At 41.6% G+C, this 13,109-nt stretch overlaps 1 protein-coding gene across 2 annotated transcripts in view; it reads left to right on the top strand.

The window, feature by feature from the left end:
• The window catches only part of FAM222B (family with sequence similarity 222 member B), a 78,332-nt gene that overhangs the window by 22,035 nt on the left and 43,188 nt on the right, over positions 1–13,109 (top strand). The window contains exon 1 of one of the 2 annotated variants that reach the window (XM_058704587.1): positions 9,200–9,443. The exons of the other annotated variant lie outside the window; for it this stretch is intronic. The gene's annotated coding sequence lies outside the window, so the exon portion shown is untranslated. Of the gene's footprint in view, positions 1–9,199; positions 9,444–13,109 lie in introns of those variants that run through there. 2 annotated transcript variants of the gene reach the window in all.

Below are 13,109 nucleotides of genomic sequence, written 5' to 3'. Positions count from 1 at the left end.
AATTTGCTTTTTCTGGCTGGCAAAGCCTTCTTTTTGTTTTCTGTCTTCTGACAGATTATAGGATTGTGGGGAAACAGCGTCCAGGGCTTTTTCAGGAACTGTGCCATTTCATCTACAGGAGAAGCCATTGGCTTTGGCACTAGAAGAGAATCGGCTCTGCATTTAAAGATGCCAAATCATGCTTGATTCACAAGTTTGCCGCCTCATTTTGTGTATGTGTGTGAAACTTTTTCAAGATGCTGGCTTTTACTTTTTCTACCATGTGCCACCCTTCGAATATGAGAAATTTACCCTCAGTATGAGAAGTTAACAACTTGTTCCTTGTCTCCAACTCCCCAACCCCAACACAAACAATCCAGACATCCCAAACCATAGCAAAAGATGCAATAGTTATTTTAGGATTAGGGAAAAATACACCACACAAATGTTTCCATTCCATTCCATGGTGACTTTGAGTTCAAGTGTTAGTCTTTCCTGTGTAGGCTTGAATTATTTAGGTGTGGAAATGATTTGCTAAGCAAGATGTCTCTTTACAAAGGCATCAGTGAAAGCTAATTGTCAGAGAATTCTATTTCCTGACTCTGGGAAACTTAATTTGTGTAAGACAGAGCACATTTAGGAAACCTCTATTTTTTATCCTTGACACACTTTTCAGGGAGCTGTATAATTTATCATGATTTCAGATGAGAATTTTTATTATGTAAGCAGTCTTTTATTTATTTATTTTTTTTTTTTTAATGATTATTTTTGAGAGCATGAGTGGGGAAGGGGCAGAGAGAGGGAGACAGAAGATCCAAAGTAGGCTCCGTGCTGACAGCAGAGAGCCTGATGCTGGGCTCCAACTCACGAACCCGCAAGAACATGGCCTGAGTTGAAGTCAGACGCCTAATCTGCTGAACCACCCAGACACTCCTATTAAGTAAGCAGTCTTAACTCCAGTTGTATCTGTTATCTTCATGTTTGTTTGTTTTAAGTAGGTTCCACACCCACATGGAGCCTGTTGAGGGGCTTGAACTCATGACCCTGAGGTGAAGACCTGAGCTGAGATCAAGAGTCAGACACTTAACTGACCAAGTCACCCAGGAGCCCCAACTTTCATGTTTTTAAAACTGTGTATAATAGGGGTGCATGGCTGACTCAGTTGGAAGAACATGTAATTCTTGATCTCAGGGTTGTGAGTTTGAACCCCATGTTGGTTGTAGAGCTTAAATAAACTTTTTATAAAAATTTTAAAAACTGTGTATAATAGGTTTTGAAACATAGTCAGTTCGATATTTTAGCAAATCTTCCACACATGTTAACACTTCATGCCTCTCGTTTCTATAGATAATTGTTTAAAGTAACTTGTAGTTATATGTTATTTCCATTTAGATTAAGATGGGGAAGATAAATAGGGGAATAAGCCAGTTTGGATATGCTGGTTTGTCTAGTGTGAATTATTATATGCACATGGTTTTTTTTAGTCCCTCTGCCAGAAATGCTTCCCCTTCTGTCCTTCCCAAAACCCACAGTCTTGTAAAAAAGTTGAGGTTTGGCTCTTTCTTGTAGTTTGCTTTTTTTTTTTTCTTTTTTTTTTAACTGTTGTGTTTTCCCTCACTGGACTAAGCACCTTAAAGACAGGGACTGTAGCTTATTCAGTTTTGATATGAGTGAATGAATGAATGAATCCAAAGATACAGTGAATGGATTTTAAACTTCCCTCTAGTGTCCGAAAGAGAAAATACAGCCAGCTTAAAAAAAAAAAAATACTTTGCTACATTGACATAATAGTTAAAGGCATCCTCATTTTTTTTTTTTAAACTTTCACACTTGTTCTTTTTCAGACCTGCTGTTCTCTTTAAGACTGGTGGATAATAAGGGTTTTGTTTTTGTTTTTGTTTTTAAATCCGAGTCTGTTGTGTCACATGGGTGTTTGAATTCTATAAAATGTCTCATAGCAGGTCTTTATGGGGAAAATGTGCTTTTAGTAGTTTCAGCTTCTGGGCACCTAGGTGGCTTAGTCAGTTAAGAGTCTGACTCTTGATTTCAGCTCGGGTCATGATCTCAGGGTTCTAAGATTAAGCTCCACTTTGGACTCGGCTGGGTGTGGAGCCTACTTAAGATTCTCTCTCTCTTTCTACCTCTCTCCCTCCCTCCCTCCCTCTCTCCGTCCCCCTCTCTGCCTCTCCCCCTCCCCTGCTCAAGCTCTCTCTCTCAAAAATAAACAAAAAAAAGTTTCAGCTTATGTTCAGGATAGATCGTTTTTATTGTTTTGTCCTTGTTATTCAGTTCTACTGAGTTGTGTATATATGTATATGTATTTTAATGTTTATTTTTTGAGAGAGAGAGAGAAGGAGACAGAGTGTGAACCGGGGAGGGCAGAGAAGGAGACACAGAATCCAAAGTGAGTTCCAGTCTCTGAGCTGTTTGCACAGAGCCTGACCCGGGGCTCAAACCCATGAACCATGAGATCATAACCTGAGTTGAAGTCGGCTCTTGACCAACTGAACCACCCACGTGCCCCTCAGTATAGTTATCGTGATTGGAATAAATTGTCAAAGGCACCTTTGACACTTTTCAGTTTTGTTTTGTTTGTTGGTGTTTGTTTTTTTGTTTTTTGGTGTTTGTTTGTTATAAATGTCATTTGGGAAATATGCCAGAGTACTTAAGAAATACTGAAGTGTGATCATACTGGATGGATATTAGTTACTTGAACTAGTTTTCAGTCTAGCTTATTGATCTTTTCTTTCTGTTTTTAAGAGCCAGTGTGGTTTTGTTTCAGCATCTTTTACTGATTATAAAAGTTAGACATGCTCCACATAAAACGTTTAAAAACTATGGAAAATGTTAGTTCCACTACTCAGCTAATCTATTAAAATTACAAAATTAATGCATGTTGCTTACTTTTTGAAAGATCCAGTGAAACAAATATTTAAAAAGTTCTTTGTGGGGGTGGGCACGTGGGTGGCTCAGTCAGTTGGGCATCCAACTTCGGCTCAGGTCATGATCTCACAGCTTGTGGGTTTGAGCCCCACATTGGGCTCTGTGCTGACAGCTCAGAGCCTGGAGTCTGCTTTGGATTCGATGTCTCCCTCTTTCTCTGCCCCTCCCCTGTTCATGCGCGCGCTCTCTCTCTCTCTCTCTCTCTCTCTCTCTCTCTCTCTCAAAAATAAACATTAAAAAAATTTTAAAAACAAAAATAAATTTAAAAAGTTCTCTGGGGGCGCCTGGGTGACTCAGTCGGATAAACATCCGACTTCGGCTCAGGTCATAATCTTGCGGTTCGTGAGTTTGAGCCCTGTGTCCGGCTCTGTGGGGCTCTGTGCTAACAGCTTGGAGCCTGGAGCCTGCTTCAGATTCTGTGCCTCCTTCTTTCTCTGCTCTTCCCCCATTCATGCTGTATCCCTCTCTCTCTCAAAAATAAATAAAAACATTTTTTAAAAAATTAAAAAAAAATTTCTGTCCTTTGTTCCCTCTTATTTTTCTAATCTTCCTCTTAGTGATAACCACAATTGACAGATTGGTATATATTATATGTTCCAGTATTTTCTTGGACCTACAGACATATATAATACTACTATGTGCTTAAAAATAGATGTGATTATTTTATAATCTGAAACTTGATATTTTAAAACTTCATTGAGACAAAATATATACAGTATAGAAAAGTGCATATAAGTGTACAACTCAGTGAATTTTCACAAACATTACCGGGGTGCCTGGGTGGCTCAGTCGGGTGGGAGTCTGACTTCGGCTCAGGTCATGATCTCACAGTTCGTGGGTTCAAGCCCCACATTGGGCTCTGTGCTGACAGGTCAGAGCCTGGAGCTTGCTTTGAATTCTGTGTCTCCCTCTCTCTCTACCCCTCCCCTGCTCACACTCTGTCTGTCTGTCTGTCTCTCTCTCAAAAAAAAACAACAACACATTAAAAAAAAAAAAATTAAACATTACCTAGGTAACTAGTTCCCAGATCAAGAAACACTACCAGCCCTTTTGAAGCCCCTCCGATCAATTTGTCCATGATACTGGATAAGTAAGTAGTTAGTAGTGGCAGAGTTAGAACTTGATTGTTGTATCTTGAAGATGAATGAAGAGTATTATTAATGGTTTCAACTTTGGTGGCTTTTTTGAGAACTTGGGTGGTTTAAGTGATTTGGGTTATTCTTTTGCTATAAAGTTTACTGGTCTAAATATTTATTGAGGACTTTGCTATGTGTGCCTTACTGTGCATAATTGGGAAGGGAGACAAAGGCAAATGTAATACAAGTTCTGAGTTACAGTCTAAAGTAGGAAGACAAATCACATATTAGATAACAGAATAAGTATTCTATTGGGGCGCCTGGGTGGCTCAGTTGGTTGAGATTCCAGCTTCGGCTCAAGTCATGATCTTACGGTTTGTGAGTTCGAGCCCCAAGTCGGGCGCTGTGTTGACAGCTCAGAGCCTGGAGCCTGCTTTGGATTCTGTGTCTCCCTCTCTGTCCCTCCCCTGCTTGCTCGCACGCGCGCGCTCTCCCTCTCTCTCAAAAGTAAACATTAAAAAATTTTTTTAGGTATTAAATTGTGTAATAGTGATTCAGGAAAGGAATCATTGCTGACAGCATCAAAGAAGGCTCTACGAGGAAGGTGGAATTTGAACTTGAAGAATGGGTAGGATTTGAATGGCATGGTTATAACAGCACAAGTCATGTCATGAAAATAGAAATGGATGAACATGATAGACAGTGAGCAAACAGATTAGTTTGTCTGGTGTGGGGAAACATGCTAGGGAAAGGTGGGAAGTAAGTTTGATAGTGTAAGATAGGGCCAGATTATGGAACACGTAACAGCTATAGAGTGGAAATTTGGCTGGATGACATAGGTACCAGAGAGCCACATATAGCTTAGTGCATAGGAGTATTAGATTTGGAGCCAAAATGACTCAAATTCTTTTTTTCCCCCCAAATTCTAATACTGACTCTTCCATTTACCAGCCATATGATTTAGAGAAGATCTTCAACCTCTCTGCACCTCAGTTTCTTTATCTATAAAAATGGGGAAATTTTCATAGGCTTATTATGACAAAATAATAAATATAAATATATAGTTCTTGCCACAGGGCCTTGGCCCTAGTAAATGTGCAATAAATGTAACTTTCTGTGTTTTAAAAAAATTTTTTTAATGTTTATTCATTTTTGAGAGACAGAGAAAGACAGGGTGTGAGTGGGGGCGGGGCACAGAGAGAGGGAGACACAGAATCCGAAGCAGGCTCCAGGCTCTGAGCTGTCAGCACAGGGCTTGAACCCACAAACTGCAAGATCATGACCTGAGCTGAAGTCAGACTCTTTTTTTTTTTATTTAAAAAAAAAAAAAATTTTTTTTTTTTTTTAACGTTTATTTATTTTTGAGACAGAGAGAGACAGAGCATGAATGGGGGAGGGTCAGAGAGAGGGAGACACAGAATCTGAAACAGGCTCCGGGCTCTGAGCTGTCAGCACAGGGGCCCGATGCGGGGCTCGAACTCACGGACCGCGAGATCGTGACCTGAGCCGAAGTCGGACGCTCAACTGACTGAGCCACCCAGGCGCCCCAATGTTTGTTTATTTTTAGGGGAGAGAGAGAGAGAGAGCGCGCGCGCACGTGCCAAGGTGGGGGGAGGGGCAGAAAGAGAGGAAGACACAGGATTTGAAGCAGGCTCCAGGCTCTAAGCTGTCAGCACAGAGCCTGATGCAGGGCTCGATCCCAAGATCCGTGAGATCATGACCTGAGCTAAAGTCAGACACTTAACCGACTGAGCTACCATGGTGCTCCTAACTTTGTTTTTTTTTAAAAAAAAAAATTTTTTTTTTAACGTTTATGTATTTTTGAGACAGAGAGAGACAGAGCATGAACGGGGGAGGGTCAGAGAGAGGGAGACACAGAATCTGAAACAGGCTCCAGGCTCTGAGCTGTCAGCACAGAGCCCGACGCGGGGCTTGAACTCACGGACCGCGAGATCATGACCTGAGCCGAAGTCGGCTGCTTAACCAACTGAGCCACCCAGGCGCCCCAAACTTTGTGTTTTTTAAGAACAAATACTTGAAAGCAATGGTATGCAGAATGAGGAAGACTAGAAAGAAATTATAGTTACCACACAGACATGTTAAGGGTCTCTGTTAGGGTTATGGTAGTAAGATAGAGTACATTTGAGGGTCGTGAAAAGAAATTGGGCTTGAATTCTTTAGAAGAAAATGTTTTGGGCTTCCCCAGTGATCTTTTATTAAATAGTTGTAATTCTTCTGTGGACTGTATAGATACTTGGGCAAGGTGAATTTGACTTTTTAATTTAGTTAAGGTATTTGAAACTCCCTAAGAGTTCCACGTTTATATTATAGAAGAGGATATCAGAAATTTTATTGGAATTATCCACTTTCCAAGAACATTTGTGATAATAATGGTGAGACTGGTATGTTTGGTTCCTTGTTTTTGATGTCTTGGCAAATTAATTGGTACATGTGTGTTCTCGGAACAATGTAAATTTTTGTTTCTAGTTTAGTCCTTAAAGAGAAAAAATTTTCCTTTATTGAGAAGGCTAGAATCTGAAGGAAGGTACTGACACAGAAGTTTCCCTTAGACATCAAGATTACCTTTATGGCTGGGGCGCCTGGGTGGCGCAGTCGGTTAAGCGTCCGACTTCAGCCAGGTCACGATCTCGCGGTCCGTGGGTTCGAGCCCCGCGTCGGGCTCTGGGCTGATGGCTCGGAGCCTGGAGCCTGTTTCCGATTCTGTGTCTCCCTCTCTCTCTGCCCCTCCCCCGTTCATGCTCTGTCTCTCTCTGTCCCAAAAATAAATTAAAAAAACATTGAAAAAAAAAATTAAAAAAAAAAAAGATTACCTTTATGGTTAGCTACTTTGAGCAGTAGTTTCTTATTCTTTAGTTATTTTAATATGGAAAATGCCAGGGAATTGCTAAATGATATGAATTAGAGAGCTCGTGAATTTTTGGTTTAAGTCAGGAGATGATAGGATGAGACTGGACTTACCGGCTGGCTAGCTAGCTAAGCTAGCAGACTTTAAAATCAAAAAGTTTCACATTTAGTTCTTTTCATATGGAACCTAATGAATGCTACTCTATGAAACATCAGTGAGGTTCCTCTATAAATCTGTTTTAAGCCAGTCTTTTAATTTGGGTTAGAAAGAAGAGCTGTCTTTAAAATGGGCATGTCTGTACAGCTCCTTTTCCATCTTATAAGAAGACTGAGGTTATAGATATGAAATGCTTTGAACTCCAAATTAAGAAAGGACTACTTAGGGGCGCCTGGGTGGCTCAATCGGTCAAGTGTCCCAGGTCATGATCTCATACCCTGTGAGTTCTAACCCCACATGGGGCTCTGTGCTGACAGCTCAGAGCCTGGAGCCTGCTTTGGATTCTGTCTCTCTCAAATATAAACAAACATTGAAAAAGAAAGGGCTACTTAAATTGCAAATACCTTTTGTTGTCTTTTAAAAACTATAGTACTACTTTGGGGAACTAAGTGGGATTGTAGAGTATGATGTAGATATTTAACATTAGTTGCAAGAATTCTGTGGACAAAAATGACAATATAGGTAATAGCTTACTTTCCCTGATCCCCATTTTCTTTTTCTTTTTTCTTTCTTTTTTAAAAAGATGTTTTATGTTTTTTTTAAAGTTTATTTATTTATTTTGAGAGACAGAGCAAGCGGGGGAGGGTCAGAGAGAGTTCCAAGCAGGCTCCATGCTTTCAGCACAGAGCCTGACGCAGGGCTAGAACTCACAAACCACGAGTTCATGACCTGAGCTGAAACCAAGAGTTGGACACCCGACTGAGCCACCCAGGTGCCCCAATGTTTTATTTATTTTTGAGAGACAGAGCACGAGTGGGGAGGGACAGAGAGAGGGGGACAGAGGATCTGAAGTGGGCTCTGCACTGACAGCAGAGAGCCCCATGCGGGGTTCGAACTCCCCAGCCGTGAGATCTCATGACCGTGAGATCATGACTTGAGTGAAATCAAGAGTCGGACACTTAACTGACTGAGCCACCCAGGTTCCCCTCTATTTTACTTTTATTTAATTTTTTAATGTTTATTTGTTTTTGAGAGACAGAGAGAGAGAGCCAGAACGTTAACGGGGGAGGGCAGAGAGGGAGGGAGACACAGAATCTGAAGTAGGCTCCAGGCTCTGAGCAAGTGGTGTAGAGCCTGATGTGGGGCTTGACCTCAGGAGCCATGAGATCATGACCTGAGCCAAAGTTGGACACTTAACGGACTGAGCCACCCAGGCGCCCCTGTTTTTCTTAAATGAGTCCCATGCACTGCTCCACCACTACACCTAAGAAAATATTCTACAGTCTTTGACATATTCCATCCCAGCTGTGTTATGCCCCTAACGTTGGCATTAGTGATTGAAGTGTTGATGCAGCCTGCCAGTTATGCAGCGACCTGGCGGTTGCTGAGAGTTTTTTCTGAGATTTGGCATATGGCTTGAACAAGACTTAGATACTTGTTGCCTGATTGTAACGAAACCTGCTAAAGGAATGGTTAGCTTGGATTTAATTGGATGTAGATGTTTTATATCTGAACTGGATTCGAGCCAACTGTGTGTGTGTGTGTTTGCAGATTATTTGATGTATTCCTTCTCCTACCCCCACCAACTTCGAGATAACTACCTTCCCGATATGCCCCCTCCCCTCTTAATTTCTGCGTCACAGGAAGCAGGAGTTTCAGACAGGGTGGATTGATGTTTGCAGCTGATCTAATATGCAACCTAAATCTATCCACGGTGTGAAGTTGATTAGCCTGAGAAAAGAAGGGCGAGGCAGAGGCCCCAGGAGCATCTTTTTAGTGTCGGGTGTCATCTGGTGGCTATTGCTGTGGAAGTCTGAGGCACTCTGGGAGGTATTGCCTGGATAGGGGCACTCTAGCACCCAGGCAGAGAGTGGGCTGGGGAGCGATAGAAGGGGCGCAGCATCACTTGGCCCAGCTGTGGTATGCTTGCCTCCCGGCTTTGGGGTGGTAGTCAGGAGAGATCGGGGCAGCTCTAACAAAGAGGAGCCGCGCAGGGGCCGAGGCCGCGGGTAGCTGGCCTATCCCCGGCGGCTGACCTCCCAGTGGGCCTCCCCAGTTGGCTGCCTGGCGGGTCGCTCTCCTGGCTCCCTGGCTTGCCATTGGCTGTGCGGGCAGGAGGGGGTTTGCGGAGGGCCGGGATGGAGTTGAGGGGGCGGGGCTGGCTTCCGGCAGCAAAGGGTAGCAAGCGGCTGCCGGCTGGGGGAGGGGGTGTCGGCGCACCGCGGAGTGTTGTGCTCCGAGAGCCTGGGACTCGGAGCTGCCACCTCCCCCTCCCCCAGCCAAGACAGCTATAAGCCCCTTCTCATCCCTCCTGCCCGGGCGGGGCGAGGAGGGTTCAGCTGCCCCAGGCGGGCGGGGCGGAGCCTGGAGCCCCACCGAGCGAGCGCTGCGGAGCGATCCTCACCTCCCTTCAAGGGCTCAAGGTGTGTGTGCGTGTGCGTGTGTGTGCTTTTTCTAATGCAGCCCCGACTTCAGCCGACTTAACCTTGTGAGGAAAGGGGAAATGGAATGGGAAGTAAGAGCTCCACATCCCATCAGTTTATTTTGATTTTCTAATTCTACCCTTCATTCTTCTTTCCCTCCCATCATCTCACCCCTGCAGCAGGGTAAGGAGATTCAGGACTCTTATCTTTTTTTACTGATACATCGATGTCGGTCTCTTATGAAGTAAAATGAACAGAAGAAAAGAGGAGCTCTTTCTTGCGTGGCATCTGATGCAGTAAACCGCAAAGAAAGAACGAAAGAGAAAGAAGGAAGGAAGGAAGGAAGGAAGGAAGGAAGGAAAGAAAGAAAGAAAGAAAGAAAGAAAGAAAGAAAGAAAGAAAGAAAGAAAGAAAGAAAGAAAGAAAAAAAGGCTAGGAATGGGTTTTTGGTACTGTACTGCATCCATGTCCATTAAGGCTGTCTTCACCATTTTCCTACTTGGGACTGCCTTATTCAGCAAAAACAATCTGAAAAAGGAGATGCTAGTGGAAAGAGGGAGCAGCCCATGTCAAACGGTGGTTAAAGGAAATCCTAATAATTGTTAGCGATTAACTCTGTTAAAGTCTTCTCCTGAGTATTTTGTCACCTGCTTTGTTTAGTACTCAGCCCTACTGGAGAAATCTATCAAACGAGCAAACTTACCTTACTGTTACTGAAACCTAAAAGTCTTGTCTGTTTCTCCATCAGTTTATTTCTTATATCCATATGTTCAGAGAGGTTAGTTTCTGTCATGAAAGACAGAACCAAACTTTAAAAAAATCCAGGTGAATTTTGTTCAATTATTTTTTAAAGTTTCCTCCCTCCCAAACTTTATGAAATTGGGTGGCTGTAGCATTAACAATTTAAATTATATTTATTTCTTTTGAGTTCTTTTACTTCTACAATTTATAGATCTCTTCTTTCTGAAGGACACAGAGCTTATCTTCAGCCAAAATCAGGAGCCTCTTTATTAAGTTTTTAATTGAGTGGAAAATTATCAGTTGAAGATAGAAAACCCAAATTTTATGTGTTAGAAACAAATGGTGTGTGTGTGTCTGTCTGTCTGTCTTTCTGTGGTGAGTGGCAGTGTTCGTGATAAACTTGCTTAATCTAACTGGGCATTTTCACCAAAGGTGTTTGGACCAGATTTATCTTGATGTTGCTTAGCAAAGAACTAGAATACCAGACGGGATGAATATCAATTTTTGGCAGCATTCTTTGCTAAATATTAATTGAAATGATTGAGAGATTCTTATAATCCAGGTTCAGTTTCCACAGATTGTTCTAACTGGAATTCAGTTTTGAAGACAGAATTGATATGCTGGAGCTGTCTTATAGTTTTAATTGGATCAGTGTTTTTTCTTTGCATTGACCTATTGGATCTCTAATAAGGGGCAGTTTGTGGTGAAAGCCAAGTATTATGAGGAAGAAGTGTAATAGGATAGGCAACCATCTTAGTTGTAGAAGCTTACTAGGGATTAGGAGTCTGTCTCTCTGTTTATCTGTCTGTCTATCTATGTGTCTGTCTACCTTTTACATTTCAAGTAGCTTTGCTATAGAATTATACAAAAAAGGGGCACCAAACTGGCTAAGTCAGTGGAGCATGCAACTCTTGATCTCGTGGTTGTAAGTTCGAGCCCCATGTTGGGTGTAGAGATTACTTAAAAAAAAAATCTTTAAAAAGAATTGTGCAAAAAAGTAGACTCATAGTAAACCTTTGTTGGATTTGGGTTGTCTTATTACTCATCTATCCCATACAACTCCATAATGTTTAAATTGAAAGGCCCCAGATGTTTTTAGTTTTTTTTTTAACCTAACTTGTTACTGAGAATGAACTATTAAAAATCATCGAAGCTTTGACAGCTAGCTATTGTGTAAAACAACGTGCACTTTGATGTCTAAGCTAGCAAACTGAGGAAGTAACAAAAAAAATATTTGGAGGCTGTATTAAAGCATGTATCACTTCATCTTGATTCTACTAAAAAATAAGTTGCCGGCCCATTTGGAATCCTAGGTGGTTTTTTGTCTACCCATGAGTAGACAGTTAATACAGCTTTGTAAAGTTATATTACACTTTGTTCACTTAATATTTTTATATATCTATTTTCTTGCCTGATTTGTGTAATCAATATTTTGCATGATACAGTGATTTCCCCAGAGAATTTCCCCCAGGAGCAAAGGCTATGTATAGAACTAATCATAGGTGTATTTACACTGATCTCCAAATATCATTTAAAGGGGCTGGAACTCCTCAAATTTGGTCCTCTGCAAGGAAACCATTATATGAAGCCATGACTTCCCATAATCTCTTAGTTGAAGGGACATGGTGCTGCTGAAGTTAAAGTAGCTGATTTAATTTTCTTTAGCAATCTGTTTTTATCCATCCTGATTATTTCTGTGAGTCACAGCTTAGGATGTGTTAAGAAAAAGGGCCCTGTGTTCTCTCTAAAGGGAGATTCAAGCCCAATCCCCCATTCACATCAGAAGTATAAAATGATCCCCTTGAGAAGGTAAAGGAAAAGATTGGACCCTTGGCGTTGATTCTCATAATAATCAGCTTGAGTGTTGTACGGTTTGGAATTGGGAAAAGGTTGCTTAAGATGAGAAAATATTAGAAGCAAAAAGAGCTGGGAACGCTGTTATGTGAGAGACGTATTTAGAGACAATGAATGCATTCATATGGAGATGTGACTGGTGGTAGTTTTTAAGCTATTCAGCTTTGTCAGGTGTCTGAGACAATATTATGTGTGTTTTTAAACCCAACCCCCTCCCTCAGGGGTTGACTCTTGGAAGCTGAATCTTTTGAGGAAGTTGTTTGCTGTAAGTCTGAATACAGAGGGTAGAGGACTTGGTAGAGTCTGTTATCTGTTCAGATAAAGACGTGGAATCGATTGTTGGTGAGTTACTGAACTCTTCCTAATGAATGGTTGCTAGGCAAAATGCATCTCAATCAGTTTAATCCACAGTAGTTTACAGGTCTGCTCTCAGTGAGGGCCAGAGCTGCCTTTCTAATGATACTGCCCTTTAAGAATCCTGTTAGATTTGCATATATGTTGCTCCATGGCTTACCAGAAAAAAAGGGGGGGCGGGGGGAGGCTAGAATGACAAATGGATCTCACTTCATCCATCTAAGAGAATTAGCTTTTGGTAACATTGGGTCAGCATTGTCATTAACTTCTCTCCTGGATCAAGTGGTGGGTAGGGTTGCTCTTCAGTAGTAGGATACCATTTTGTTTGATTATCTTTGGTTTTGTAACTAGTTAGTCAGTGAACTAATAATACATTCATTTTGGAAACAGGCCAGTGATAACACTGCCCTTGGGCCTGGATGGATGGAAAATAGGACAGAGTAAACAATTGAGGGTATAAATAATGAATCTTCCAACTGAGCCCTGGGAGAGTGAAGGAGATTATCCTCAGAGCTGTTCAATCTGTCAGTGAAAGGGGAAAAGTCCACTGAATTAATTACCCTATGTTTGATACTGCACTTATTATGGGATTGTTAGAGCTATTCAAAACAGTTGCCTTTTATTTAGATATAAACTTTTAACCCATCTTTTTGTTGTTTTTTTTTAAACCACTCAAATTGCTCATCTTTTTAGAATCCAGGTCTTTGCTCCTTCCCC

This window comes from Neofelis nebulosa, chromosome 16, assembly GCF_028018385.1.
Source record: "Neofelis nebulosa isolate mNeoNeb1 chromosome 16, mNeoNeb1.pri, whole genome shotgun sequence".
In the NCBI taxonomy this organism is placed as follows: Eukaryota; Metazoa; Chordata; class Mammalia; order Carnivora; family Felidae; genus Neofelis; species Neofelis nebulosa.
This window is presented reverse-complemented; position numbering and strand designations above follow the sequence as displayed.